Source organism: Megalobrama amblycephala, linkage group LG18 (assembly GCF_018812025.1).
Source record: "Megalobrama amblycephala isolate DHTTF-2021 linkage group LG18, ASM1881202v1, whole genome shotgun sequence".
Lineage (NCBI taxonomy): Eukaryota > Metazoa > Chordata > Actinopteri > Cypriniformes > Xenocyprididae > Megalobrama > Megalobrama amblycephala.
In genome coordinates this window covers 22405033-22422514 of record NC_063061.1, presented here as the reverse complement: position 1 = coordinate 22422514, position 17482 = coordinate 22405033, and the positions used below count along the sequence as shown (strand labels likewise).

Sequence of the window (17482 nt, the reverse complement as noted above, 5' to 3'; positions counted from 1 at the left end):
TTAACTTACTAAACATAATTGTTTTCACAATTAACAGATTTATGTTAATTCTTAGCAATATGAATAAATTCATTTAGGATAATATTTAAAATAAAATAGATGCAAATACTAGAACTATGCCAACATTTATTTTCTAAGTGTATAAAATAATGCTTATAAATTATTATAAAAAAACCCTACAATTATGCATGTGCTTTTCAGAATATCAAAAAGAATATCAAAAAATTAACAAAAATTAAGATTATTGTGCTTATCTATCTGCCAATTTATCTTGGATTTATTTTTTATTTTTTTTTGGATTGGTTTTTCAATTAGCACAAGGCAATATGAGATTTTGCTCTCCAGTCTCCACAAAGGATACATGCTGACCTTCAATTTTGCCAAAATGTGTTTTTTTCCTGTTGGTGTTATCTTAAAATGCTACCTATGAAGGTATCTCACTAGCTTTTGGAACAGAGCCAAATGAATGAGTCCCTGCCAGATTAAGCCTAACAAATAGGTGTATTGTATGTTTTTCTCATTTACTGAGTATTTGGCATGTGAATGAAAGTACAAGTGTATGTGGAGCTGAGGACACTTTAGTCCCTGCTGAGAGTGTCCTGTCACTGAAACATTGCTGGTTTAGCCTCTCTCAGCTCCGCTAGCAGAAAAGCCAATGAGACGAATGGACAGAACAGATCAAAGGCACCCTGGCTGTGGGACTGAAATCCACTTTACTGTAAGGCATCTGAGTAAAATAGGATTCATATTTTCCACAAGGCCTCAGTTCCCTCGCTCTCCTCCCACATAAGAGAAAAGAGGTGAAGACCAAATAGAGAGAATAAGGTGGAAATTGAAAGTGGACGAGTGTCTGTGAGAGAAGACTGTGCAAACACATTCTTTCACACATCATTTCTTGTAATTGATTAGGAATTCGCTCATCTGTTCTGTTTTCAATTTCACAGCAAATCTATGAGACAGCTGAACCAGTCTGAGCCATTATCATTTTCATTTTTCACTTTAATCACACCAACGACGGCAAACTCAAAGCGAAAATGTCCACGGAAGAGTTTCCACATTTACTGTCACTCCCAATCACAGGTGGAGATCATTTGTTACTAGTCATTGCCTTGTACAAATCACTTTTCACAATTGGTATAGTATTGTATGTCATGTTTTTTTATTAGAAACATACAAAGAGGGTGGGATCCTCACAGTGTGACTCAAATGGAACAAAATAAATGGTGGGTGAACATCTACTGGCCATAAATATTTCAGTAACACTTTACAATAAGTTGTATTTTGTTAACATTATTTAATGCATTAACTAACATTAGCTTATAATGAGCAATACTTTTGTTGCAGTAATCTTCGTCAAGATAAGTTAATAAAAAATACAATTATTCATTGTTAGTTCATATTAGCTCCAGTCCATTAAATAATAACAGAAACAACTTTTGATTTTAATAATGTATTAGTAAATGTTTGTTCATGTTAACTAAGGTAGTTAACTATGTTAAAGGGTTAGTTCACTCAAAAATGAAAATTCTGTCATTAATTACTCACTCTCATGTCGTTCTACACCCGTAAGACCTTCGTTCATCTTCTGAACACAAATTAAGATATTTTTCCTAAAATCTGATGGCTCAGTGAGGCCTCCATTGTCAGCAAGACAATTAACACTTTAACACAAAATAACGACTTTATTCAACAATATCTAGTGATGATCGATTTCAAAACACTGCTTCGTGAAGCTTCGAAGCTTTATGAATCTTTTGTTTTGAATCAGTGGTTCAGAGCATACATCAAACTGCCAAAGTCACGCCCCCCCAGTGGTGAACCACTGAAATTTCGCAACACTTATGACGTAAGGAAGCTTCGTTTACTGGAATCATGTGACTCACTTGATACACGCTCTGAACCACTGATTCGAAACAAAAGATTTGTAAAGCTTCGAAGCTTCATGAAGCAGTGTTTTGAAATCGCCCATCGCTAGATATTGTTGAATAAAGTCGTTATTTTGTTTTTTTTTGGCGCACAAAAAGTATTCTCGTCGCTTTATAACATTAAGGTTGAACCACTGTAGTCACATGAACTGTTTTAAAGGAACACTCCACTTTTTTTTGAAAATATAGGCTCATTTTCCAACTCCCCTAGAGTTAACAGTTGAGTTTTACTGTTTTCAAATCCATTCAGCCGATCTCCGGGACTGGCGGTACCACTTTTAGCATAGTTCATTGAATCTGATTAGACTGTTAGCATCTCGCTCAAAAATGACCAAAGACTTTCGATATTTTTCCTATTTAAAACTTGACTCTTCTGTAGTTAAATCATGTACTAAGGCCGACGTAAAATGAAAAGTTGCGATTTTCTAGGCCGATATGGCTAGGAACTATACTCTCATTCCGCCGTAATAATCAAGGAACTTTGCTGCCGTACCATGGGTATTGCAATGATATTACGCAGAGCCTCTCACAAATGTCTCCATGGTTGCAAGGCACACTCCCTGTGCAAGCAGGGGGTCACAGGCACTGCGTAATATCACTGCCATGGTATAGCAGCAAAGTTCCTTGATTATTACGCCGGAATGAGAGTATAGTTCCTAGCCATATCAGCCTAGAAAATCACAACTTTTCATTTTCTGTCGGTCTTAGTACATGATGTAACTACAGAAGAGTCAAGTTTTAAATAGGAAAAAATATTGAAACTTTTTGGTCATTTTTGAGCGAGATGCTAACAGTCTCATCAGATTCAATGAACTATGCTAAGCTATGCTAAAAGTGGTACTGCCAGACCCGGAGATTGGCTGAATTGATTTGAAAACGGTAAAACTCAACTGTTTAACTCTAGGGGAGTTGGAAAAATGAGCCTATTTTCAAAAAAGGTGGAGTGTTCCTTTAAATATGTCTTTAGTACTTTTCTGAGCATTGAAAGTGTTAATTATCTTGCTGGCAATAGAGGCCTCACTGAGCCATCAGATTTTAGGAAAAATATCTTAATTTATATATATATATATATATATATATATATATATATATATATATATATATATATATATATATATATATATATATATATATATATATATATATATATATATACAGTACAGTTCAAAAGTTTGGAACCACTAAGATTTTTAATGTTTTTAAAAGAAGTTTCGTCTGCTCACCAAGGCTACATTTATTTAATTAAAAATACAGTAAAAAACAGTAATATTGTGAAATATTATTACAATTTAAAATAACTGTGTACTATTTAAATATATTTGACAAAGTAATTTATTCCTGTGATGCAAAGCTGAATTTTCAGCATCGTTACTCCAGTCTTCAGTGTCACATGATCCTTCAGAAATCATTCTAATATGCTGATTTGCTGCTCAATAAACATTTATGATTATTTTCAATGTTGAAAACAGTTGTGTACTTTTTTTTTTCAGGATTCCTTGATGAATAGAAAGTTCAAAAGAACAGCTTTTATCTGAAATACAAAGCTTCTGTAGCATTATACACTACCGTTCAAAAGTTTGGGGTCAGTAAGAATTTTTATTTTTATTTTTTTGAAAAGAATCTAAAGAAATGAATACTTTTATTCAGCAAGGATGCATTAAATCAATCAAAAGTGGCAGTAAAGACATTTATAATGTTACAAAAGATTAGATTTCAGATAAACACTGTTCTTTTGAACTTTCTATTCATCAAATAATCCTGAAAAAAAATATTGTACACAAATATTTTGTACAATTGTACACATTAAATGTTTCTTGAGCAGCAGATCAGCATATTAGAATGATTTCTGAAGGATCATGTGACACTGAAGACTGGAGTAATGATGCTGAAAATTCAGCTTTACCATCACAGGAATAAATTACTTTGTGAAATATATTTAAATAGAAAACAGTTATTTTAAATTGTAATAATATTTCACAATATTACTGTTTTTACTGTATTTTTAATTAAATAAATGTAGCCTTGGTGAGCAGACGAAACTTCTTTTAAAAACATTAAAAATCTTAGTGGTTCCAAACTTTTGAACTGTACTGTATATACATATATATATATAATTTTGTTTATTGTAAAACTGAACCTATTTTTACTTACAGTTGGTGCTTGGCGACTGGACTGAGGACAATCATTTTGCTTAAGACTGATTGTGCTACCTTGCTCTGCCATGATACCTCAAACCTGTCCTCCACTGGCCGAGTAACTCCTCTCAAAGTGACAGATGTCTCACACCCAAGGACGGACGACTAATGACAGTAAAAACCCACCCAGCCACCTCTTCAGTCCCACTCTGACACATCAAATTCACAGTATGAGTGATTTGGACAGCGGTGAGCTGAATTCACAAACTAGCACTTAAAGGCTGCTGTGTGCACTAACTCACCTTGAGTAGGCCATTCATCATGACTGATATTTGACAGCAAAGAAATATGTTTATCACTCATCTTCATGTAGGCTGGTGCCCTCAAGTCCTCAATTACCTACAACAAACAGAGAAGTTGTATTCATTACTTTAAAACTGTAAATTGAGCCTGAGAAAATCTCTCAAATTCACTCTAAGGGTCATTGAAAATGCATTCAATAAGTATCAGTGCTAACATGAATTATATTCAAAAAGTTTGACCACTAAGCTAGACATTTTTACAATAAAGAAAGTTTTCAGCATCTTAACTCTGTTCCAGAATACAAAGCGTACCAAACTACCTCACTTACATAGGCAGCCGCCTTCTATAGCGTGCTAACAGTTACGGAACATCATAAGTGACTGATCTGGATCGGTAGCAACTCTGCATCATACAAATAACAAACACATAGTTCAAGGGAGAGTCAACTCAATTAACTTAAATTTGCGTCATGTGAGAGGAAAACCTAAAAATAATAAACCTTCTCCACAAAGGATACATACTTTACTATTAAACTTCTTTGTTTGAGATACATTACCTGTGTTCCTGAAAGTTGTTAAACAATACAATAATTACATACACTATCGTTCAAATGTTTGTGTTTTTTGAAAGAAATAAATACCATCATTCAGCAAAGATGTATTAAACTGATAAAAAGTGACAGGAAAGAGTTAAAAAAAACTTTCGTTTTTTTGAACGCTGTATTCAAAGAATCCTGGAAAAAAACGATTCATGGTTTCACAAAAATAATAAGCATCACAACTCTTTAGCATTTATAATAATAAGAGATGTTTCTTAAGAACTAATTTAGCATATCAGAATGGTTTCTGAAGGATCATGTGACATTGAAGACTGGAGAAATGATGCTGAAAATTCAGCTTTGCCATCACAGGAATAAAAGCAAGCAAGAAAGCATCGGTGTGGATGAGGGCGGTTATAATAGGCTGGCTTGTTGTCAGATCTACTCCTGAATAGTGTTCTCTTGCTTATCTTACTATCTTGGATAAAGCAGCATGTCTTTTCTCAACATCATGACTTTTATTAGAGACATGGGCTATTTGCTGCTTAGTCTAAGTTCCACTTAACTAAGTGCAAGAAATTAAAGTATTCTGCTAAAAAAGTCTTGTTACTGTCTAAAAGGGCAATAACAAGGCTTATTTAACTGCAGTAATTTTCTATCATTATTGACTTCTACTTTTCTACTGACTATATCATATTAGTTAAAGAAATGACAAATCAGATGCATTGTTTACACTCTTGATGTTACTTAGAAACAGCCCAAAAAAAATTATATTTAGTTTGAATAATCGGAAATTATTATCCATACATAAAGATAATCGCAAGTTTTCTCTTTTATTCACTCGCATTCTGTCTTTGATGAGAAAGAGGGAAAATTACAAAATGAAGGGTCATTACATCTAAACTGAAAGCAGTTACAAGACCCAAATGACACTGATTTGGCAAAAACTGCCATAAAACAACAGAACTGAGGATGAATAAATGTTCATCTATGATTACAGGTATACAGCCTAACTGCAATATTACTGTATACAGTGCAAAGTGCAACCTTTCTATCCATCTGCTATGTATATTTATAAACACTCAGGACTTTTGAGGCCATGTAGTCCATTTGCTTGGGTCCTGATCTAACCTCAGAGCGGTAGCTGTGAAGCGAACTTTGCTTTTTCTCTGATGCCACGGGTAATGGATGTCTAGAGCCTTTTTTTTCTAAAACTTTAACAGCTGACAAAGTGCAGTTAATCTTTCATTTCCCTTAGAGGCACATCACCGACAGCCTATTGGACGTCTGCTTTAGAGAAGATGTAATGAGATACAAATGAGTCTCTGGACACTCTCCTTTCTTGCTCTGCAGGTGTCTTGTTTGATGGCCAAAGACTGACGCATGGGTGTATCGACAAACAATGAATAAAAATTCAGGCAATGCAAGAATGCATCCCAGAGTATGGATTGTTGTTGACTGTAACATAATGATAAACTTATGTTCAATAATATAGAAATCAAACAATACATTGACTAAAGCCATTTTTTGTAATGTCTATTCAGTGACTGACACATTTGCCAAATGTCAGACTGCCAAATGTGATTAATCCACATTTCATGCAATTAATTTAATTGCAATTTGTAGTTGAACAAACGATGGATGGATGGATGGATGGATGACATAAACATTGTTGAACATGATGGAATAGTCATCAGGTCTCATTTGAGCATTAAAACACATTAAAACCACACGGTTTTAAATTTCCACATGGTACTTATTAAATTTTATAGGGATTCCATCACAACTTTAAGAATTTAGAGATCTCTTGATCTAATATACTATGACATAATTCTCTGCTATTTATTATGTGGTTGTATATCAACAGAATTACACAAAACGATGGAAAGACTCCTAAATCGTGCTCTCAAATTCCCGCCATTGCTTTGAATGATTGAGCCATTCCCCCTGATGGAAAATTGCAGAGCTATGCAAAGCGGGGGTCTGAATTAAATGGGTCTCTTTTGTGAACAGGCCTTACGTTTTTCCTCATTTTGTTCTTCTAAACTCCTCTGATTTTGAATAACAGCAATGAAAACACATCTATCACTGGGTAGGTTTCCATTGTGTGAGATTATTGGCCAGAATTTTTTATCCTTTTATCCTGAACGCAGAGCGAATCGAGCACATTTCAGAGCTCCCGGGACCTCAGTGGCTCCCTCAGATTAGGAGTCCAAATCAATCTGCAGGTGAGGACAACAGCGGACTGAAAAACTGCTTCTTCATTTTATTTTCTGCAAAAAGTGAAAGGATTTCATTGGTGAGAAAAGGGGAAATTAGAAAGGCATGCTTTAGGATAATGAGATGCAGAAATATGGGGAAATTGTAGGAGGAATTAAATACAAAAAGAGTGCAAAAAGAGATGCTTAAAAATGGGAAAGTTTGAGTGGGAACACAAAAAGAGTGAGAGAATGCTAAAAAAAAAAAAAATAATTAAGATGGGGAGAAAAAAGGGGGAGTGTGGCCCCAGACAGGCTGGAGCAGGCCAGCGCAGGAAAGGCTGTTTTTTGCTGAAAGGGAGGAGAGAACTTGCCAAGAATAACCTTCTTTGCTGTCATGCAGCCATTCAAGAGAGGCACAGGGAGCGAGAGAGAGTAGAGAAAGAGTGAGAGAAATGCCTTAGGAGATATAAAAAAATACATGTGTGCCAGCACGCTCTCTCTTATTTTCTTCTCTATCCCCTATTGATTCACCCACCCAATTCCATCTTTCTACACTCTGCAGTGTCATCAGACCAAAACTGAAAAAAGGAGAGAGAATCTGTCTGTACAAGCACTAATAATTTCAATATTGTCCCACTGGCATCTATGGAAAAAACATGCCAGTAAGTATTAAAAACTTGTGAAATTTTGTTAAAGTTCATTTTAAAAGTAAAAGTCACAGACAGGCGTGACTTTCAGTCAAAAATTAACATTTTGTCATTCCAAACTCGTATTAACTTTTCAAGGCATGATTCACATTTGCATACAATTGTTGCATTTTGCCCCTAGTGGCCCCCTAGTCGGATGGTTGCATACGCTCTAGACTCAAAAGTTGCAGCTGAAATCAGATCTGAAATTTCGGCATACGTATATTGTCAGAAATCCATACAGCTCGCATGACTACTCTTTGTTAAAAATGAATGACTTCTGTTCTGCTGGAGAAAAGGCAGCCTAAAACTCTTCTTTTTAAGGGTATTTACTGTATAGTGGACACTTTGCATAGTGCTTCCTTACAGTAACATGGTATCAAATGGCTTGTCAATGTTTTATTGTGATACATACCTATTTAATCTACAGTGAGTTTCCACACCAGGGACTGTAATATCTTTCTTCATGCTATCAGTGATGACTGCAAACACATCCATTGAGGAAAAGGAACTGCTCCAAGATACCAGGAAGATCTAGAATCAAAGTATAATGTATAATTAAGCAATGAGCTATGTGAAACTGCTATATTGTGAAAACAGTCATTGCTAAAGGGCATTGTGAACCCTTCAGTCATGACTATTTTCAAAATGCAGCATGGTCTATAACACCCAAAGCTATCAGTTGTTTTTTGTCTAGGGTAATTGCTGCTGAAAGAAATTGAATGCAGCTTTGGTGAGCATAAGAGACTTTCTTTCAAAAACATTAATCTTTCCAATCCCAAACATTTGAAGGCTAACACTTGTCGAAGGCAGCAGATTTCACAGCTTCAGAAAACAACAACCTGTCACTGGTAAAATATCTACAATAACATAATGAAAAACTTGCAATTAGGTGTGGGCAATATGGCAAAAATCTATCACAATTTTTCAGACAGGATCACGATCCACAATCTTATAATTATTCTTTTTCATGTTGGTTTTCAAGACAATTTTGCAAGTCCCTGAGCAGCACAGCCAAACTAGTTTTCCTATTTAAAAAAATTTAGCCTTACAAGTTAACAAAAGAAAAAAGAATGACAGACCATTTAGGCCAAAGTAGGGGTGGGCGATACAACTAAAATCATATATATATATTTTTTTTTTTTGTTATTAAAATTAGAACAAAGATGCAAATTACAAATAATAGGACAAATGCAATATTAAATACAAATGAAATAAACTGCATTAATATAAATATGCAAAAAAGTAGGTGTACTTACTGTAACAGTAGCATTCAAGTAATAAATAATGCAAAAATAAAACACTACATAGACTTCAATGAAATAAATATACATTGATTCTTAAAGCTACTGAAGTTATTCAGTCAAAAACTGTGAGTGATTTCCTTATTGTTTCTGATTGATTAACATTAATGGCACAGACGGCAGCAGGTATATTGGCTCCTGTCATTAATACACAGATCTAATTCACTGAAAAGAATCCAAACCACTGTATAAACCACTGTGTTTATGTAAACCTTGTGTGTATTTAACAGTCTAAGCGCAATGAGACACGAAAGAGAACTTAGTTCAGAACTCACACGCTTTTAGTGCGGGTGTGCTTCAGATGAATGTGCTCAGGAAAGCTTATGTCAGAACAGCTTGCGAATGAAAAGCATAACTTGAAAAGCTTTAACCCGCATACAAATAATTTGTTATTTGAGCATATTGTACGTCACACTGTACAGTATGTTGAGACGGCGGCACCAGAACTGCAACTGATACTATGATCTCTCTTCAAAAGGCAGATCATGGAGACATTTTAATCGTTCACGACCTAAAATTGTGATATCGCACAGTCATACTTGCAATTAATGTGCTGCTTGGAAAAATTAAAGGTGCCCTAGAACTTTTTTTAAAAAGATGTGATATATAAGTCTAAGGTGTCCCCTGAATGTGTCTGTGAAGTTTCAGCTCAAAATACCCCATAGATTTTTTTTAATTCATTTTTTTAACTGCCTATTTTGGGGCATCATTATAAATGAGCCGATTCAGGGCTACTGGCACTTTAATTCTCGTGCTCCACGCCCACGGAGCTCGTGCTTGCCTTGAACAGTGCATAAACAAAGTTCACACAGCTAATATAACCCTCAAATTGATCTTTACAAAGTGTTCATCATGCATGCGTCGGATTATGTGAGTATTGTATACTGTTATATTGTTTACATTTGATTCTGAATGAATTTGAGGCTGTGCTCCGTGGCTAACGGCTAATGCTACACTGTTGGAGAGATTTATAAAGAATGAATTTGTGTTTATGCATTATACAGACTGCAAGTGTTTAATAATGAAAATAGCGACGGCTCTTGTCTCCGTGAATACAGTAAGAAACGATGGTAACTTTAACCACACTTAACAGTACATTAGCAACATGCTAACGAAACATTTAGAAAGACAATTTACAAATATCACTAAAAATATCATGTTATCATGGATCATGTCAGTTATTATCACTCCATCTGCCATTTTGCACTGTTGTCCTTGCTTGCTTACCTAGTCTGATGATTCAGCTGTGCACAGATCCAGACGTTTTGCCCTTGTGTAATGCATTGAACATGGGCTGGCATATGCAAATATTGGGGGCGTGCATATTAATGATCCCGACTGTTACGTAACAGTCGGTGTTATGTTGAGATTCGCCTGTTCTTCTGACTCTGAGGTCTTTTAAACAAATGAGATTTATATAAGAAGGAGGAAACAATGGCGTTTGAGACTCACTGTATGTCATTTCCATGTACTGAACTCTTGTTATTTGACTATGCCAAGATAAATTCAATTTTTCATTCGAGGGCACCTTTAATCAAAATTCACAAATACTTTTGGAAAAATTGATTTTTGTCATCATAATGATGTTTACCAGCAGCTAAAGTGGTAATTCTATCCACCCAATTCATGAATCAGAATCCAAGATTCATACTATCTGTGGCGACCAGGGTGGGCGAGAGCCTTGAGGGAACGACGGGAGGCCGATGGCGCGAGAGATAATGAGCTCCACCTTCGAGGGAGCTCCACCGGCCTTGAGTCTCTCACGGAGGAGCTCCGGAAGCATAAAAGGAGGAGTGACGACAGTGTAGGACGAGAGAGGACCAGGCCTGGACTTTATTTTATGTTTTATTATGTTTGTGTTGCCGGCAGACGTCCGCGAGGTTCTGCCGGCATTACTTTCGTTTTGTTCTTTGTTTATTTTGGAATTAAAGTTATGTTGAATGTTCGCCGGTTCCCGCCTCCTTCTTCCCGTATCTACGAACAGTGTTACACTATCAGTTTATAATTTTCTTTTTATAAAGCTGTACTCTATACTCTAATGTATTTCAGCTAAGAGTTAGACTATTGTGATTCTACCTTTTTATCCTTTCAAATATTTGCTCAATGATTAAAAAGCAGAACAAACACTAAGCAATATAATGTCGATTTTGCTAGGCTTATCTCTAGTCAGTCCTCATTTCATAATTTAGACAGCGTGCTGTGAATTATTCTCAAAGGGAAGCAAACAGCTGGTGTGAAACATCCGCACAGAGCAGAGCAGATCAAAAGAGCTGATAGAGAGAGAGAAAAAGAAAGAGAGATGTCAAGGAGACAGAGAGACTGAGCAAATCCCACAGGCCTTTAACGCAGCACGGTGTTGCACACGAACAACACGTCTGCCTTCTAAATCAGCACCTCTCACTCTCATTGCTCCATCCACCCAGCAGGCTTTGAAGAAGTTACTTTGTCATTCAGTTCCCCGACATCCAGCAGACTGCACCACAACAGTATGCTGCTTCACCAACATCCCCCCTCCTTCTAAATGTTTGATTTTTATGCAATGAACTGCAGAAGTGACATTCACCTCAGATAAAAAAATTAAGATGACAAATATGGTTAAATGCAACAGTAGAATTGCAATAAGAAAAACCAAAGGTGAAAATATGCTGTAAAAATATGCTTTTTTTTTTTTTTTTTTTTTTTTTGACAAAATGCTATTTAAACATCTACTTCTAAATGTATTTTATTGCTACATTTAACAACATTTTTATTTTTGAATTATTAATTTGATAATTGATTCCTTCATTTTATTTTGAAGTGGCACTAGTCCTCCATAGAAATGTTCTAAGAAGGTTTTATGGAAAGAAATACAGCTGACAGCATAAAAATATTGAGTCTAAAATACTTTTATATAAAAAGCTATTTCATGCAGGCTTCTCCATTTCTTTAAATCAATAATTATAGAGTGCATTACCAACAGGGTTTTATTACAGGTGATGTGTGTAACTGTTTTGGAAGATAAAATACTCTAATAATGTCTTACCCCAGCTCAGTGTCATCTGTAAGCAAGCTATTCGTAGGTGGATTTCAAAGGAAAGTGTAAATACTGCGGAATTCTGTGGGTTTTTTTGAGCATCACAACCAACCCAACGTAGTCAACATCTGTTTGTCCAAACAACAGCAGATGGGGGAATGTTCAAGAACATCTGTTTAATGATAAAAAACAAAGATATGACATCCAAAGTATGTAAGGTAGTACAACTATATCTCTTTTATTGAATCCAAAAGGTTTTAATTATAATTTGCCACATATAAAGGTATTTTAAAGGTTTAAAGTGTCAAAAGGTCATTCGGTTTAACCATCCAAAGGCCAATACAGCAATTTCATTTGTGATTAAAATATCTTAAAATGTAATAAATGTATATATATTCTATTCTGGCATGATTTTATAACATCATATATCAACATAGTGCAAAATGACATTAAAATTATGTGTAGAAGTCGTTGCTTTGTTATGAGAAAGAATGTCCGGAAAAATGAATTTCATTGATGTCATTCGGATTAACCAATATAAATGGACCATTTTGGATCAAGTCATGTGCTCAGTATCATGTGACAGGATGTGACATCATTCAGACACCTGCAAAGGACCACATGGCCATGAAGCAAAGTAACTAACTCTCTTTTAACTATTTGAAAAATTCATGTTTTCACTTTCCTGAAACATCAGGTCATTCGGTACAACCGCTATAAAACATGGAAAATGTTGTAATGTTTTAAAAACTTGTACTAAATATAAAATGTTTGATTGTTCTTTTGTTAGCTAGCTAGTTAGATATCAGCCTGTTAGCATTGTTTGAAAATATCGTCATTCGACATAACCAGAAGTGTCAGTCGGTAAAACCGAAATTTTGGTTAAACTGAATGACTTTTTTAGTGACAAATTTTGTCCACATTGTAAAAAATGACAAAAGCAGTGTTAATTGATTATAAAAACCACATAATATCATTGTTAACACTTAATAAAACTTCAAAATTAATTAATTCTCCATAATTTTTTTTTTTACTTTTAAAAACCTTATTCGTCAATGACCCATATATGAACTGGAGATGTCTCTCAATTTTAAATATGAACTCAAGGGACACTGTCACATACTTAATCTTTGTGCAGGAATACAGACTCCTTATGGTGCTGTTACCCACCTGCTGAGAGAGAACGAGAAAAAGACCTTGTTGACATAGAAAACACCATGTAATCGAAGCACATCAGCATCTATTATTCGATGCTGCATATTTAGCAGAGTCCCTTGTGCTAATCGTCCTCGTCCTCATCTACTCAAACCTGTACCCATATGACCTCCCATCTGCACGCAGCATGATCAGTACATCTTCAAAAAGACTAAAACAAATCCATTCGACAAAGCTGAAAGGTTTTCCTCAATTTAATGGAACACATAAAGCCCCCAGTTATGAAGCAAGAACCACCATTAGTCTTCAAATTTTTGCTGTACAGAAGTTTGTGGTACAGTCGTGAAGCACAGAATTGCTGAGCACGAAGGATTGTTAATATTAATAATTTGTGATCCAGCAGTCTGCTGTTACTTAAAGAGAATGAGAGAGATGGAGATAAAGTAAGGTTACACCGTACAAAAGCTCATTAAGAAAATGTTAGAGCCTCAGCCAACAGTGGTAAAGCTTTGCCTCTTAAAAGTTAAAAAGATAATTTTTAAATTTATGTTGTTTAAATTTAAATATTGCATACAGCCTTTTTGTTGCAAAGACTTTAATGTTTACTTTAAAGTAGCAGGATCCGCTCTCATATATGTACATATGGTATAAGGGCATGACATCAGCTCTCTCTCTATGTGTATGTCTTCTAGATGGCTTTTATTTAAGCCAAGAGAACTTGCAGAACTGTAAATTACAGCTATAATCTCAATCATTCTGTCTCTCTCAATGCAGTGGGGTCAACACTGAATTTCCCAGACAACAATGAAAATCTGGGATTCAAAATCTAATTTAAATAAACAACTTTTTGGGATTTTAAACATTTTGAAACAAAGAAAAATTATAACATAAAATATTTGGATTTACTGTACATAACCATTCAAAAGTTTGGGGTCAGTTAGATTTTAATGATTTTTGAAAGAAGTCTCGTGCTCACCAAGGCAGCATTTATTTGATAAAAAAATTTAAAAAATTTTTTACTACTGTAATAAATACAGTTAAAACATTAATATTGTGAAACATTATTAGCTTTTCAACTGTATTTTAATATATTTTAAAATGTAATTTATTAATGAGATGGCAAAGCTGAATTTTCAGCAGCCATAACGCCAATCTTCAGTGGCACCTTCAGAAATCATTCTAATATGCTGATTTGAAACATTTCTTTTTATTATCAATGTTGAAGACAGTTGTGCTGCTTAATATTTATATGGAAACTGTGATACTGATGATTGTAAGCCACAAAAGGTCATTGCTGAAAGGGCTGGCTGTTCAGAGAGCATTGTATCGAAGCATATTCATGGAAAGTTGACTGGAAGGAAAAAGTATGATGGGAAAAGGTGCGCAAACTATAGGGATGACTGCAGCCTTGAAAAGATTGTCAAGTGAAGCCAATTCAAGAACTTGGGAGAGCTTCACAAGGAGTGGACTGAAGCTGGAGTCAGTGCATCAAGAGCCACCACACGCAAATGCCTTCGGGAAATTGGCTACAACTGTCACAAAGCCACTCCTGAACCAGAGGCTGAATGGAGAAGCACATAATCCAACTTTCTTGAAGACTAATGTGAAGTTTTCACAGTCAGTGATGATTTGGGGTGCAATGTCATCTGCTGGTGTTGGTCCACTGTGTTTCATCAAGTCACCAAAGTCAATGCAGTCATCTACCAGGAGATTTCCATCTGCTGACAAGCTTTAAGGAGATGCTGGTTTTCTTTTCCAGCAGGATATAGCACTTGCCCACAGTGCCAAAACTACTACTTACTGGTTTGCTTGCCATGGTGTTACTGTGCTTGACTGGCCAGCCAACTTGCCTGACCTGAACCCCATAGAGATTATGGGGTACTGTCAAGAGGAAGATGAGAAACGCCTGACCCAACAATACAGGCGAGCTGAAGGCCGCTACCTGGGCTTCAATAATGCCTCAGCCACCCAACCAAATTGAGTACATAAATGAACATATACTTTTCAGAACTTTTTTTTTGTAAATCCTAAGAAATGTTCCAAAAATTTGAGATAATGGATTTATATTTCCATGAGCTGTAAGCCATAATCATTAAAATGACAAAACTACAAAAGAGAAACTAAAAACTAAGACATCCTGAAAAGTTTTTTTCAAATCAACTTTTGACTCAAATTTTTATGCTAATATATTTTGTAAAGAAAAACATTGTTATCAAATAAAAGTATTTTCACTAGTGATCCTCACTGTATCGGATTCTGTATTGGCCTCTCTGTGCAGCTACAGGGGGGATTGCGCTCTCATGCTTGGATAGAATAACCAAATAACAGGTTTTTTTTAAAACAATGGCTTCCTGACTTCTCCCTGAACCTTCACCTTATCATTCTGGGGTCACAAAGTGTAAACTTGATCAACCCCACCCCCCGGACAACATTAGGCATACTGCCACCTCTGTTTCACCCTGAGATTTGCCTCAGAGAGGGAGAACAAGTTCTAAACCAAGTCCAACTGTGGTAGACTACAAGTTCTGCACCATTACCCCTCCTCAGACCATCCTACGAGCCCAAATCCTAGTGAGCTGCCTTCATAGACAGCATTTTAAAACATCAAAGGATATTCAAAAAGGTAACCAGCATAAATAATCCTTTGTTAATTGTCTAAAAAAAATTTGGTTTCTCTTTCATGGCACTGTGACAAGCTCAATGGAAAAATAAATTTGGCAGTGGACAAAGCAAGCGAAATATTGATTATAAATTTGCAAAATTCATTCAATACTAAAATGTTAATTATAATGAAAGATAATATAAAATAATATTTTATAACACATTTTTATAAAAATAAATAATAATGCATTTTACTAATAGGCAAGGACAAGTCATAAATATAATAAACAACATTTTACCACAGCTATTATATCAAAAATTGTGTATGCTATGTATATTTATGCCTATTAGAGTACCATGCTATTAGCTTAGTATGCTGATGTCAAACTGTTTTGGAATCAGTGGAGGAGCTCTATTGGTTTGATACACTATAAGTTGTTGTCTAAGGCTGTGCTTACACACAGATCTGATCTTTTGACCATATCCAATTTTTTTCCTGCCTGTTTACATTCGCTTTATATGTTTACATTAAACCCCGCCCCAAATTATTCTGTTTGTGATCGCTTTACTATGTGAATGGAATGGCTGTACTAAAATTATTTTATAATTCATGTCAGGTGGCCATGATTATTTGCTAGCATGGATAAGTTAAAAGCTATCATGGATGTCTGCAGTGAAAAATCGGACAGAACGGATATAGACCGGAAAAAGAACAATCATTTACATTTGTTATTTTAGTAGCGTGGTAAGATCTCATTTATTTGAATGACTTCTAAGGAATTAACAAGAGAGAGAGATTATGAGTGTGAATTACCTGTGTGCATCTGTATGTAGTAGTGAAGCTTGTTAGTTTATTTACCAAAACAGCGACGTTATCACCTCATTGCTGAAAAATAGCCTGAATAATAAAGATTTCAGTAGCAAAGCTGTTTTATTTTAAAAATTCACGGGGCAGAAGTTAAAAACCAGTTTCTACGCTCCTAAATGCTTCTGTATATGTGCAATTTCTTAACTTTTAACGTTTCCACCTCAGTAAAAATAAATAAATAAAGTTTTAGTTTTGAGATTTTTGTGTTAACACATGTGCAACAAAAGTAAAAATCTGATTTCACGAGTTTGTGTGCCCATATAAACTGGGATGCCGGAAGAACTAACAATGGGAAGAGGTAAGATGCTGGTTTTTATACCTTGATATAAATTAGAAGATTAGATGGGTGTACTTCTCCTGAAATTATACTTAATAACTTCACTTGCTTGTGCCAGTGTAAACACAGCCTATGTAGAGTGTTCCAAATGAGTCACTTCTTAAGTTACATTTCAGTTAGGATTTTGTTTTACAAGGCAGCTCACTAGATTTTAAAACAGAGCCTAATGGCAAGTTTACACTACAGGATTTTAAACCCGATTTGCAATTTAACAAGCTCGACTGTGATCGGGGGAAAATTAGTGATTCAAAATTTAATCTAATTTCTTCCCAGTGTCCATTTTCAAATAAAGTCGTTGGGTGACAGAGTTGTTGTCAGCTCGTGTAATGTGTGTGTGACCCTCTGTTTTAGATCATTTACTTAGTGTCATGTAGTGTGAACACCACAATGACTTCAAGACTCCACAGCAAGTCATG

General features: G+C 35.3%; 1 protein-coding gene across 3 annotated transcripts in view; it reads right to left on the bottom strand.

The window, feature by feature from the left end:
* rxraa (retinoid X receptor, alpha a) overlaps nucleotides 1–13278 on the bottom strand; it is a 211571-nt gene extending 198293 nt beyond the window's left edge. For all 3 annotated transcript variants that reach the window (XM_048167176.1, XM_048167180.1, XM_048167178.1), the window contains exons 1-4: nucleotides 13229–13278; nucleotides 12115–12277; nucleotides 8204–8322; nucleotides 4363–4459 (exon numbers count right to left, since the gene is read on the bottom strand). The gene's annotated coding sequence lies outside the window, so the exon portion shown is untranslated. The remainder of the gene's footprint in view (nucleotides 1–4362; nucleotides 4460–8203; nucleotides 8323–12114; nucleotides 12278–13228) is intronic.
* Nucleotides 13279–17482: the final 4204 nt, after the last annotated feature.